This window comes from Callorhinchus milii, unplaced genomic scaffold (assembly GCF_018977255.1).
Source record: "Callorhinchus milii isolate IMCB2004 unplaced genomic scaffold, IMCB_Cmil_1.0 Scaffold18, whole genome shotgun sequence".
Classification (NCBI taxonomy): domain Eukaryota; kingdom Metazoa; phylum Chordata; class Chondrichthyes; order Chimaeriformes; family Callorhinchidae; genus Callorhinchus; species Callorhinchus milii.
The window spans coordinates 14,505,944-14,520,470 of NW_024704759.1; the positions used below are offsets into that span (position 1 = coordinate 14,505,944).

The 14,527-nt window shown below is 39.9% G+C and overlaps 1 protein-coding gene and 1 non-coding gene across 6 annotated transcripts in view; both read right to left on the reverse strand.

Annotated features, from left to right (window-relative positions):
• Window positions 1–14,527, reverse strand: part of LOC103186268 (nuclear receptor coactivator 3) — a 77,009-nt gene that overhangs the window by 39,193 nt on the left and 23,289 nt on the right. For all 5 annotated transcript variants that reach the window (XM_042341991.1, XM_042341993.1, XM_042341989.1 and 2 more), the window contains exon 2: window positions 7,773–7,895. The gene's annotated coding sequence lies outside the window, so the exon portion shown is untranslated. The remainder of the gene's footprint in view (window positions 1–7,772; window positions 7,896–14,527) is intronic.
• On the reverse strand, window positions 12,479–12,550 carry trnap-cgg. Its single transcript has one exon. It is a non-coding gene; the product is annotated as a tRNA-Pro (tRNA).

The following is a 14,527-nucleotide window of genomic DNA, read 5'->3' on the forward strand; positions in this document are numbered from 1 at the left end:
CAGAAAAAAATGACAATAATTACATTCATGGTTTCATAAATATTTTTCCAAGGTGCCACATGTAGCATAAGGTTTATTTGATCATTTTTACGAAGAATAAAACCAAATTCTAACTTCCCATGAAATGAAAATGTTTCTTCCATAAATAGAATAGTCTTTTCTGTCTTGTTAACAGTCATTCAGTAGCTAAGAAATCTGCATTTCAGTATCAAGATGCGGTTGTTCGGGGGGAAAAACCTAACCCAACAGTTTACTGTTGAAATGCAAATGAATAATCTGGTGGGTAGCAGTCCAAGTGAAGTTCTGCTTTGTATGTGAACAGCGAGCGAGCAGACCACAAGCTGAATGATATTCTTCTGGACACCATTTTCATACAGGAGTTGGGAAAATGTGCTCTGCACCCACTGACATGCACACGCACACACACACACACACTCCCACAGCATTTGGTGTTAAAACCTATTCACATCTATAATGCAAAAGCAAAACCAAGCTCATATCAACTATACAGTCATTAAGGATCAAGAATATAATTAAAATACAAGACCGCATTTTTGATGATTTATCTGCATTGTATTTCACCCCTCCCCCACCCCTGCATTAAACCCCATCTGTACTGTACTCGACACATTTTCAGAGTTGCAGAGGCTGATCGTAAGGCAATTTTTTGCTGTGTAATGCAATTAATTATTTATTCTGTGCTTGTAGTATTCAAACTAAAGGCCATCAATTTGATTTGTGCTTATGAAAAAAAATGTTTGAAGTGCCACATAGTGCAAATCAGTACATTGTTTTGTTAATTTCACCTTTAAATCTCACACATTTAAAGCCTAGTGAACAGAAAGTAAGTGAAGTACAAGTAGAGCCCCGGTTACAGTTGGGGGTACAAAAAACTCCCATCCAACAATGAGACTGGGTGCGACTGGTCAGTGTTTTCACATTCACTGCACAGGCACTAAAGACAGCCAGCTCACTCCAAAAGTCCTGGTCAGCTGTTCACACTAAAAAAATCCGACTTCTGGGTCATCAGAGACGTCACCAACACCACTTCTTACACACGGTGTGTGCACTGCGAGTCACCTGGTCGGCAACCTGACGTTGGCCGATTGTAAAACGTACATAAAGCCAAAATAGCGGACATCGGAGTCATTATGTTGCTACTGTTCGAGGTGATGTTGTTTTCCCCACCACCCAGAGTAAATGTCAGGGAACCGACATTATAATGAGGTGCATCATGATAGGGTTCAACCCTATTGTGGAAGCCGGAAAGTGGCTGTTCTAGTCAAATTTGCAGCCGTTGTGGAAATTATTTAAAATGGTGAGTATCATCAAGTTTAAATTCTAGACAGCCGAAGAATTTTTTTTAAAAAAAATCTAAATTGTCAAACTAAAGACAGTTTGCAAAACTCTTTGGGTTTGCAATGTAAATTCCAAACCCACCTTGATTCTTCTTCATATTCTACTCTCTACTCCATCGTCCCTTCATTCTGCTTCGGAACCTTATTAAAATAGCCGCTCACATATACACAACGGCAAGCCTTCACTTCTTCACAAATTTCAAGCACCATTACATACTGAAAACACCAACCCCTTGTGGAGCCCCAACACAAAGTAAGCCTCTGTATTGCTCAACGCCAGAGTTGCTTCTAACACTTTCCAGTCAGAAACTCAGACAACACAATCAGTCAACTTATTAAAGCCTCAGTCAGGGATGGGAGAAGAGGCGGGGGGGGGGCAGGGGGGAAGGAATACCGTCAACATTAAAATTTCCATTTGACAGGATCTGCATATTCTCATTAAGAACCAACAGAAATGCATTGGCTCATATACAAACGTCAGACCCTTTTGGAAAGGAGGTGAAAGAAGGCAGAAAAAATCCCCCCCCTCCCCAAAAAAACTTAGCATTGAATAGCAAGGAAGAATCAGCTACTGTAATGCCACATTAAAGCACAACAAGAGATTAAATCTTGTGCACTTCCCAAAAGGTAGTTTATAACCAACATACTGTATTTTCACAGCCACCTCCCAAAGGGGTTGTTATAACCAATATATCAACAACTTCCATTAAAATAGAGCCCTTCACGTGGGGTGGCGTCCCGGAGCGCTTGACACTGGCGGTGACTGACGACGAGCCAGTGGGGGGGGAGGTGACCATAAGCACGATCAAAAAGGACAGTCTTTAGGCGGGGTTTGAAAGTGGGGAGGGAGGGAGAGAGGGAGGGGGCAAAGCGGAGGGCTTGAAGGAGAGAGTTCCAGTAGTTGAGTGTAGTGGCTGAAGGCACAGTCTCCGATGCCCCCCAAGCAGAGAGGGCGAGGAACAAACAGGAGCCGGATGGCGGGGGGTGGGGGGAGTTGGTGCGGGGGAGAAGCAGGTCGGTTAGGTAGTAAGGTGCAAATTCAAATAGCAAGGGAATGCTCTTAGAACGTGAACTTAATTATTGCAAAGCTGTTAACTGGGGTTTTCTGGAAGCTCCACAATCCACATGGAAGAATGAATTACTGGGTCTTTCATGATGCACGAGCATCAATGCAATGTTTTTGCCATTAACACATTTCTGCCACTAGAGACCCTTCATAGACAAGAGTAATCTTAAAGCTTCTCCCCCATTACCAAAAATCAAGCGCTGACATTTATGTAACTTCACTCTACACGTCCCATACTTTTTTTTTTGCATGTCCCAGATCAGTGGGTTTGATCCTCAGCCCATTATGATTCACGGATTCATGTTCAGATCTCATTCAAATGAGCTTTCTCCATTCTAAACGCACATTTGCTTCCTGTAAAACCTGAATTACAAGAGTTGGCAAACTGGGATAGAACATACAACACACAATACAAATTTACATCAGGAGGACGTCCCAAGATGGCACAACAGCTTCTTGTGTTTATATTTATAGCGGCCTTCACGAAGGGCTTGGAGTGACTTGGAGTGCACAATAATGGCCGAGCCAGGGGAGAGAGGTGATCGTAAGCATAGTCGAGGAGGATTTGGGGCAATTGGAAAAAGGGGAAGGAGGGGGGCAAGGCAGAGGGATTGAGGAGAGTTCCAAAGTTTCAGGGCGTAGTAACTGAAAGCACGGCCGCCAATGGTAGAGTAGAGGGAACGAGGGACAAGTAGGAGGCCAGAGCCAGCCGAGTGGAAGCAGCAGGTCGTGGAGTGGGAAGTAAGTAGGTTTGAAGTAGTAATACATTCTATTAGCTAAGGAGCACTCCCTCCAATGATACAATATCCTTCCTGTAGTAAAGTATCCAGAACTGCATACAGTACTCTAAATGTGGTCTTACCAAAGGTTTATATAAATTTAACTCCCTAATCTTGTGCTCTATCCTCTGGACATGAGACCCAGGACTATTTGCATTCTTTATAGCCTTATCCGTGCCTTCAGCTCCCCTCTCGACTCTCTTCCTCCTCCTCGCTCCCTCCCTTCCCTCCCCTCACCCTGACCATTTCCCCCCTCCTCTCTCCCTCCCTTCCCTCCCCTCACCCTGACCATTTCCCCCCTGCTCGGGTCATGACCCAACTGTGCAGCGCCTTGGGACGTCCTCCTGACGTGAAAGGCGCTCTATAAATGGAATCTTGTTGTTGTTGTTGTTGTTGTTATCCACCCATGCTGCTACCCTCTGCGTTTTATTAATCTAAATCCCTAAATCCCTGTGTTCCTTTACCCCTCTTAGGTTTCTAAGATCTAACTTATGCAACCATATGCTAAAATCCAATATAGAACTAGAACTTTAAAAGGAAAGCTTATAAATTATTTTACATTCCCCCCCCCCCCCCCCCCAAGGATGTTTTGATGATGTTTTAACAAGAGTCGGAATAAAATCTACAAAATAAATTGGTATACTAAAGCTAATTTAAGTAATGAAGTCTCCTATACTGTATGTGCGGAAGCTCTTTTAATAATTAGCACAAGCGAGAGGAGGCAAAACAGGGAGCAAGGCTTGTTTCACTTAATTAATGAACCACTCTCTACCCCTGCAAAGCCACATTGTCAAAATAATTGAGGATCATTTTGCTCCACAGTAGAGAGGACTTCCTTGGCAGATAATTGAATTGAACGGATAATTCAGAGTTACCGTATCACCTAATACCATCTCCAAATAGGACTTTGCCTCTGTGCTTTGCCGATAAAGGTAGCTTGGAATGGTTTGTGTTCAGAAGGATAGTTGGTGGGAGGGGGGGGTGAGATGGTTTAATTATTTTCCAATCCTGCTTCAGTTGGATCACAATGAGTTGACTTAACCGCTGGCAGCCATTGAGAGAGTTGGTTTATTACGTACTTGGATGTTCCACATGCAAAAGAGTCAAAGTGCCACTGTACATTTTAAAAAAATCTACCCTGCCACCCAGGAGTAAATAGTAATTGCCGAGTCAGGGGAAATGAAAAGAAAAAAACCCTGCAAATAGTGGAAATAGTGGAAAAAAAAAAGCAGGTTACTGGAAACAAGCAGTTTCTGAAGCAAAAAGACTGTACATGCTAACGTTTTTTGTGCAACCGAAATGTTAACATCTCTTTCTGGTGCAGATTCATGAGCTGTGTATATCCAGCAATAGAAACACACTTCATGGACCAAATGTTACTCTTACACGCATGTAAAACAGCAACTTGACATAGTGCTGGCTAGAAGTACAGGAAATCTCATTTCATTCCCATTAGGAAATAGTCATTTTTCAGCAGTAGGTAGCTTTGGCAACTATGTATGCTAACCACTTTAGGAACTATAAACCATATTTACTCTATGGGCTATGCCAAAAATGCAAAGCAGTTAAAACTTACTGGTTGAATTCGAGAATATAATAAAGGCCTATTTCATGATGCAGTACATGCTCTAACCTAACCATCATTTAGTTTTAATGACAATGTTATTTAACCTTTGCTGCAAGGCTTCTCACACTAACAAAAAGAAGGCCTGGAGAGGCCAGGACTTGTCTCCTCTTATACTGAGTTTACGAACTGCCCTTGAACTAGTTCTGAAGTAATCGGAGGTTGATGGTGGCTGGAGTTCACCCCCCCTCCTCACCCCATGTTTATTTTGTAGGATTGAATCCAAGGCCATTGCAATTCTGCTTTCTGGCTGTGGATCTCCTCCTCCGTTTCCAAGGAAGGTTCCAAAAGGACAAGAGTGCGTCAGACTTGTACAACGCACCCTATAGCAGCCGTTTGTCATGAATGCCATTGCCTCTGGAGGTGGGCGATCACTGACCTCGGGAACGTGCTGATGATGTTACAACTCTACCCTGAACAGCACGGCTTCCATCAAAAGAGTTGCTGTAAGCTATAATGCGGTTATAACATGGCAGTCAAACCCCAGGGCATTTTGGGGAATCTCCAGGGCTCAAATGACCATAAACATGATTCCCACCCGTGCCTCAATTGGCAAAACACCGCCCAATATAAACGCAAGTTGTTGGTGTAACGTGAACTTTGGATGTATAGGCCCAGAATATTCCAGGTTTGATCCCTGGTCCGTGTAAAACGCAGAGCAAAAAAANCTCAAAAAGCGAGTACTCTAGTGACTGCGCGTAAACAGAACCTTGCAGACCTGAATTAAGAGAGACCGAGTATAAAAGTCCAATTTCACAGACCCAAAGATATTCCTGGTAATAAATCCAAAGCTTGTGTGTAAAAAGAGAACTGTGTCCCCATTTTAGGTCACACTACGTGGAAATTATTCCACAAGCGCAAATGGGCTTTGAGCACTTCGGTAACTGAGGAGAAGACAATACCTCTGGCAATAAGTCCCTAAATAGGATTTAGGCAGTTAAGATGTCTGAATATAGTACATTTGTAGTGATGTGAAGCTTTGGTAATTTAAACTAATTATGTTAAAGAGTACTGTACTGATCAAAAACAATGCACTGGAGGATAAAGCATTTCTGCCTTGAGGTATATGATGAATATTGTGAGACTTTTCTTAAAAGCTGCTTAAAATTCAGAAATGTAGCACAGTCTTTCACTCTCCCTTTTCCTTACCCCTGATAAATGTCAGTAAACACACTGTACAGTTTCCAGAGCTGCATGTTTCACCAGCACAGGAAAAAAACATTTTCAACTCTTGCCAACTGCTCTGTGCATTCTGCATGGTTCCATCTGACGAAGGTCAAAAGTTTACATAGTTTTTTCCAGAACTTAAACAGCCAATTGAAAGGAAAGCAGTGCTGCATAGACTTTGCCCCCCCCCCCCCCCCACCACCACCACTTTCATCCCCCCCCCCCCCCCCTCTTCGCTTTCTTGTGTGACCAATGTTGGCTTCATGTACAATTGGTTCAATATGCTGCTCATGTTTTTGAAAGTGGATTTACAAAGCAGTTGTCGGGTTGAGGCAATGGACTTATAACTTAAGAACGTTTACACAAGAAAAACCTCAGGTTTGCCAGCCCAGATCAAAATGAATTAGTTAATTATTAGCCAAAACACAAATGCAATAGGGTATTGCATAGACTGAGTTGCACAAATGCAATAGGATATTCAAAGGTGAATTAAGACCAAGTGTAAAGAGAATAACCACGTGTAAAAAAAATGTAAGGCAAAGATATTGAATTTAATCATAAAAATAGTGGAGCCAAAAACCCACAGTGCTAATGTAGAATTATAACTTTTACAATGACCGTTTTTAAATCAGATGATTTTCCAGTGATACCAACTGAACTGGAATTATAATTTCCTCTGTGTTTCGTAACACATATCCCATAATCTGATCCCTTTCTTAAATATACACCCAGCTTCTTTTTTTAAAAAAAAAGTCAACATAGAATTCCTCTCAAGACAATTTATTCCAGATGTCTATTATTCTGTGAAGGAAACCTACACAATATACAGTCATGATACTTTACAACATATCCAGTGAAGCACTTTGAGAGGTCCTATTGATGGGAAAGGTGCTATATCAAATGTAAATATTATTATTACTACAATAAACAATAAGTCTGTTGGACTCCAGAAATGGTCAATTAAATAACTTTCCAAGAAGGGAGAAAATAATGCATTTCTGGAGAACACCCTGGTCAAGTTTTCAACAGAAAAATACACAAATTACTTTAAATGTGCTGGCACATTCCCTCAAGATCCCAGCTCTCCATTGCTAATATAAGTTTTCCAGAAGTGCCATTGCAGCAGTAATACAATCACACAAAGGAGTTCAAAGATTAAAATAAACTTGAAAAAAATATAAATGTGGAATGGTTTTAGGAAACAATTTAGGCCACAATATCATCAATGTTTGCTCCTGTTAAGCATCTTCACAATTAGTAGTGTGCTAGAGTATAATGAGCAATTATCCTCACGTTATTCAGTCATTCAAAAGGGACAAGTACAAGTGATTTTAAATGTCATGCTATGAACTGAAGTTACTCATCCAAGCTCTAACTCAAACAATGCTAAAATTCAGAACAAATACTTGACAGAGCATAGGAGTTTAGTGGACATCGTAAGCCAAGACAGCTTGACTCAACTCGCTTCTAAAATTTTATCTGAACAAGACAAAAAGAATCCAGCCTTCAACTAATTTCCACTCACTGCTTGTTTTACAGATTGTGGATTGAATTATATCCACCAACGTTCTGCAACGGTAATAATGGGGGCATGCAGAATAAGCACTTGGGCAAAGTAAGGTTTGCACAGCCAGCACCTGTACAGTTGAGTGACTGCCTTCAGGTGGGAAGAGAGGAGATTGGAGGTAGAGTGATTACAGAAAACACAAGTAGCTTTCAGAATGATTTCGGGAAAAAAAGGTAATTGATGTCTCATGTCACATTACTCATGTACTCACTGCTAGTCACTGGAATCTAGATTGGCGTTAATGTTGATGTGTGCTGCTTCCTTGGTAAAATCCCGGTTCCATTAATGGTATGAACTCCTTGGGTAATGAAGCAATCCTGTAGGCTATGGTATTCTGTAACAGAAAATCCATTGCAATTATACAAAGGTCTTCTTTCTCCATATGAGTGCTCATCAATACAACTAATTGTGCTACGAAGCAGAAGAGCTTGTGCTTTAAACCCAACGATTGCATCAAGCAATCATTCGGTAGGTCAGTCACACGAAGGACAATAGTTAATAAAGGGATAGATCCTCTTTGTGAGCTTCTGCAGTCATATTCTTTGGGACATCAGCAGCTTTCATTCAGTAAGATTTTGTGTTCATTAGAATGGCACCAAAATTTGCTCCACTGAGATTACAGTATTATATACTGCCACAACATTTGCTGTTAGCAGCTCAAGATGAAGATGAAAGATAAATCAGATCATCCAACTGGCCACTTTAGATCTGCATATCCAGTCAAATATTCACTTATACTTCATTTCATGTGCTGGCCAAACACAACCAAATTATTAATGCATTTTGGAACCAGTAAATGCCACCACTGCCAAGAAGTCTGGGCTAAACAATTTCAGGACACATGCATTAATAAGCAACATCAAAGTTGTCAAGTATAGGGCTTTGTACATAGAACATTGTAATAAATGCAATTTAGTATTACCATTAATCATTTCAATAAATGTATGGCCTTACCCTTTTACAATTAGCAATACCCTTTTAAAACACTTACTTTTGTTTCAGTAACATACACCGTTTTTTGGAAAAACAATATGTGCACTTCACTTAGTTACAAATATTTTCGTAATTTGAATGGGAGATTGAGATTTATGCTACAATGGATAGTATCTGGAAAAGGAGGTCTTTCATGTTAACTAGTGTTTTCCCTCAGAGAAAACAACATTTGAAAACATGGAAGGAAGAGAGAAAAAAAAACATGCAAAAAGACACTGTTGAATTCTATTCATAGCTTCCATACAGCTCCTGTACAAGGAAATAAAGGCTTAAAATACTTTAAAGTTTGCTTAAAAAATGTAAATGAGATTTGTACACCGCAATAACTCGTTTGCTGCAATGTGAAACTGAAGTGTTAAAGGAAGAAAGGTATAGGAAAGTACTTACTGTACAAAATACTTCCCTAAATTTGGTTTTTTTTAAATGGTTGCCTGTAATTGATACTAATATTCTGTGCCAAGTCATGGTTGAACCATATGTACCAAATGTCAATATGTGAAGGTCCAATGTACATTAGGAGCTTGGATATATAGATCATGAGGAGTGATCGAAATAATAGCCACAAAAATCAACCTTCAAATACAGTACTATGGAGAAAATACTTTTTCTTTTATAAATATAAAAAATTAAAAAATTTAAAATAAAACTTCCATTGAGGGTGATGGGTTTTAATGAAAATAAACCCTGACAGAAGAATATTCCAGTTGTCTTGGTTGTCACTTCTTTAGTCTGTACGACTATATATGTTTATGTTCAAAATATAGGATTGCACATAGGAAAATTAACATAGGAAACAGCTGCACCCTTATACAATACTCCACACAACTTGACTTTTCAGCACAGGGATTGCTTAATGGTCGTCCTGAATATGCCTCGCCTTAATCTACAAAGAGTCAATTGATTTCTACATTCCCTTTTGCCTGTAGAAGTACAGTGTGCCCTTCAATAGATTTTATTTTATGATAAATATAACAATAAAAAGCTTTAGCTACAGGATGCAGATCGGGTTGAGCTGAGATCCACAATCTAACTAAATTGTTGGAGAGATACAGTATTACAGCACTAATCTGTTAAAATCTCTAGGTTCCCGAACAACAACTTTAAACAAGAGATTTCCCCCATTGGGCCTGAATTTTATCCAGTCCTGGGAAAAGCCCAAAGTCAATCCCTGGATCATGCAGACTTAGCCAATTTCATCTGTGGGGAAGCAATAGAGATATTACAACTGGTTGTGGAGTTTACATTAAAGAGGGGTGGTGACAGGGGAGGAACAGGCAGAGTTCCCACTGTAAAACTGGAAGAATGACAGACAAGTCGAAATGTCAAGCTATCAGAAAATTGGCAAAGGAAACAAAATAATTAAAGCAGCAATTCACCAAAGAGCTGTGAAATACACCACTCCAAGAACTGATTGAAACTTGAAGTTTGAGAGAAAATTAAAGTATTATTCCATTCAGAACTACAGATCTTAATTCTGCTGTTTGCTCGCCTTGCCCTTTAGATCACACCTGAAGACCTTCTTCTTTGACCGTCTCTTCTGTCACCTCCCCAATGTAAAGCACTGAGAAGCTACCCCACGTGAATGGCGCAGTAGCAATACAAGTTGTTGTATAATCCACCGAAGAGCCTGCTTTGACTCGCCCTCCATTATTTCCTTCCCTTTTTAGAAAGGAATGTCAGCACTTCCCTCAGATCAAACTGCATGAGATTAGGAACTCAGATTCAGGGGAACTTCAACATTCAGCCATTATTGCATCCTCGATACAATAGTTATAGAAAGAGCAGTTTTCATAAGGTTTAGTCATATATGTCCAGACTGGGTTTTAGTACCATAACCAGTCACTCAAAATACTTTGTGTACTGCATTTTTCTGCTTAAATAGCTACGATTATGCAAATCAAAATGTTTGCGGTCACAAAACATTTAGTGAACTGAGCAATGGATGATAAGGCAGCAGAGAGTCCAAACTACAAGAAGCAGAAAAAAAAACTCAGGAACCCAACCACACCTAAACTATGTTTTGCAACAACGAGCTAAAAAGACTGCTGTTATGAAGAGATGATGTTGGATCAAACTAGTAGGGGGTTGGTCCAAGTGAATATGGACACTGAGATCATCCTTCTGAGCTCCCAGCAATATCTTCTTGCTTCTGCCTCCAACTTCCTCAACGTCCCGGCCTCTCTCAAACTCACTTGGGGTTTGGGAAGGGGGGGGGTAAAGAATGTCAAAAGAGAGTTCCAGACAAGGGCAAAATTATGACAGAATATGAAGCACCAGAATTGAAAGAGGAGGAGGGAGTGGCCGGGGGAAGCAGAGTCGCAGGAAATCATAGAGGTATAAAGAATCAAATTACAACTACAGTATAGTACTTTAGTTAATAACAACAATAATCCTTGCATTAGTTGTAGGGAGTTTTAGCCCCTTAGAATGGAGCGATTACAGGAAACTCAGGTCTGAAATACTATTTGTTGGTTGCCTGGACTCCCCACTCAAAAGTCACAAAGTTAACTCTTACGCAGTTGAGCAAAGAGAAACTCTACACATTTCCAGAAGTGAGGCTGTAAGATCACAGTTGTACACTCACATATACACACACACTTCTCCCAGGATTGCTTTTCAATAAGTCTCTTATTCGAGGCTCAAGAGAATAAGGGAGTTTTAACAACATGAAATTACAGGCATCTATTTCAACAGAAATTATAGGTTCTGCTGACCCAAATGAATATAAAGTTGTGCTTTTATACCAATCACTTCTGAACGCCCAGAAAAAATCTCGTCTCCAGACTGAACAGACCTTAAATGCATAAGAAAGCTGGTAGTGTTGCAAATTTCCCCGACTTGGGCTTCATTTGCGAGTATTCTGTTGTCAGGTTGCATCTACTGAACTAAATCTGTGTGTTAAACGTTAGTTATCTTGAAGAACCGCACAATATAGCATTATACAAAATTTTCACAAAATAATTTCTCACTGTAGTGCTACAGAATACTCTCATTTTATTGTTTGCTTTCTTTTACTCTCTATTTTTCTCAGGATGCAATCAAAATTACCTTTCATTGACCTACTTTGCAACAAAAAAAAACAATAATTTTTCCTCCTCCTTTGGCTGAATGTCACACTGCTCCTTTCAAGCAGTCAGGTAGAACAGCCAAAATTAGCACAAGTGGGTTGTTCCTTAAACTGCGAACCAGAGACATAACCATCTCCAGAAACACTTTAAGAAGAAACAAAAATATTTAGTGAACGCTGAACGAGAGGTGCCATAATACAGAACATTTGTTGGAGAACAAAAAAAATAGATTTTAATCATCATCCTTAATCCTGAATTTATGGAACGGTCTGATAGTCACATCGTAAAATTACATTCAAAAGGTTTAAAATCCTGATTATACCACAAATGATGTTTGCAGCAGATACCAAGTTGCTGAACTAATAAACAATACCAAAAATAACGGGTCACAATAAATGGGTGTGTTCCATCGGATTATAGCACCCTTGGTATGCTTTGTATGTTCAAATGGAAAGTTTCTAATTTTCCCCATGGATCTGGTGGAGGTTATCAAAAAAGTGACCTATCCTTGTTACATAGTTATCACCACTTTCTAATATACAACTAATGACTGAATCAGTGCTGCCAAATAGTCCAATTTTGATAACTGATTAACTAATGGCGTGTTATCTTCATAATAATAATCCTTGCATTTGATATAGCACTTTTCAAGTCTTCAAGATGCCTCAAAGCACTTCACAGAATATACTGTAAAGTGAATTGACTCTATATTTGTGGGCGAAATGCGGCAGCCAATTGAGCACAGCAGCATCCCACAAACAGTCGTGGATTGCATGACCAAATTATTATTGTTTTTTTTGTTTCTTCTTGAGGGATTATCATGAGGCTTGTGGAGTAAGGAAACTTGTCCAAGGTTTCGACCTACCGGGAATCGAACCCAGGTCTCTCGCTTCCGAGGCGAGTGCTCTAACCGCTGAGCTACAGGACTTCATGACTAAGAATGATTAATTCAAGACTGGAAAGAGATTGCAATTTTTCCCTAACCTCTGGATTACAAGCACTGTAAACACTTGAATTAAAAATATCCCTTTCCTCCACCTCACTGCGTAATGAAATTTGTTTTGGTCAGCTGGGTGTCTCTGACACACGCAGAAACTTATTACCATGCTTAAGAGTATTCAAACCAGAAGGCAAGTTCCATGTTTCCTACCTACATATAGAAATTCCCATCTGGAACAGAATGCACATTCTATCCTAATAAGTAACCCGCCCTGCTTACTTAACGCCGGAGAGTATTAGATGTAGGTTGGCAAGAGCCAAGGCTTGGGGACTGTATAGTGTGTGCTGGAGCCTGCTGGAGTCTCACCAGCTAAAACCAAATAGCTTGCCATTGATAGCACCATCTGGCAAACTCCCACTGCTTGTCTAGGTAGGACCTAGTTAGGGCTTTGGCTTGCAGGGTTTTGCAAGCAAAAACATTTGAGGGTGACAGAATGGGAGTAAGCGAGAAAGATTGGGACAGAGAAAATGAGAGTAAAGGTAAGCAAAAAAACAATTGAACAAGGAGAACATAAAATCCACAGCATGGGAACAATAGCCAGGAAAACAGAGTCAGTGCAATGACCAAACAGCTTGTTGCTTTGGCATCTGCACACAGGAGTTGGTAAACTCAGTACTGAAGCCTAGCAGCGAGTTTGCCAAATTGGGCCGTTTGACATCGGCAAACCAAACCGTGCTTTGTTAGCTATGAAATTATTAAAAGGTGGAAAGATATTGACTTGTAAAATCTTCATAACTGCACACAGAATATTGAATGTGCAGTACTTATGCAATCTCTCCCCCCTACACCTATCCTAGTTATGTATTTACACAGTACAATATGGTGGGTAACTTACACGGCATTATATAATCAACTAGCGGTGGGGGAGTGCACAACAATGATCGGTCAAAAGTTTACAGTGCTTTTATTTTCACCTTTCAGTAGCCAATCAGACAAGCGCTTATGCATACGACAAAAAATTAACCCCTCAAGTACAAAATTGAACAGAAATTCGGAGACCATTTAAAACTCCCACGTGAAATGATAGCTAAAGCATCAAACGACAAGCACCGACTGAACTTTATGTAAAGTGCTTAGATGACACAAGGAAATCTGGAGAGAACATACAAGTAAACTAATCTTACAATTCCAATGCTTTTGTTTTCCAAACTAGTCCGCAATGTATTTTGAGAATTAAACTAGCACTTTGTGCCTAACTGCAAACCACTCCCTTTTTTAAAAAAAACAATATTGTGCCTCTGGTGTTCTTTAAGACAGCAAACTCGTTTTTCTTGAAATCAGACACCAGATCTGCCAAGGGAAGCAAACTTTCCAACTCTACAAAATGTCAAGGCCTAAAACTACAACATTCGCTCTCTGTGCTGAGTATGTTGTTAAACAAACAATACAGTAAGAGTCTATCTTGGAAGCAATGAGAAATCTCAGGAAGCTGACTACAACAACAACAAGATTGCATTTATAGAGGTGAGATTTACAGAGACTATTTGCTCAAATCAAACTTAAAATGAAAAGTCGCAGGCTCTATTCACCAGAATATAGAGCCAATCAAAATGGAAAAGGTCCACAAGACACTAAACGCACTTCCACATTTGCAATATACTTCTTTACTGTAATTGAGAACGTAATTGGCTGTGCAATGCGTAGTGTTCATTCTGCTGCCTTCAAAGCTAGTTGTGCTTTACGAATTCAGATTGTATGTGAACAACAACCGTGCATAAGTTACTTATAAAAATACACAGGAAGTTGCTCAGGTTAAACAGATTGGTCGAGCTATTTAGGTTCACTTCCCGTAAGAACAACATTTTTGTATTCCCTTTAGATTTCTTGTATCACTTTTTTTTTAGTCCTTAAGTTGTGGCCCGTTTGCTTCGAACTTTTAGCCGGTTGTGCAACTTGTTGAGATTT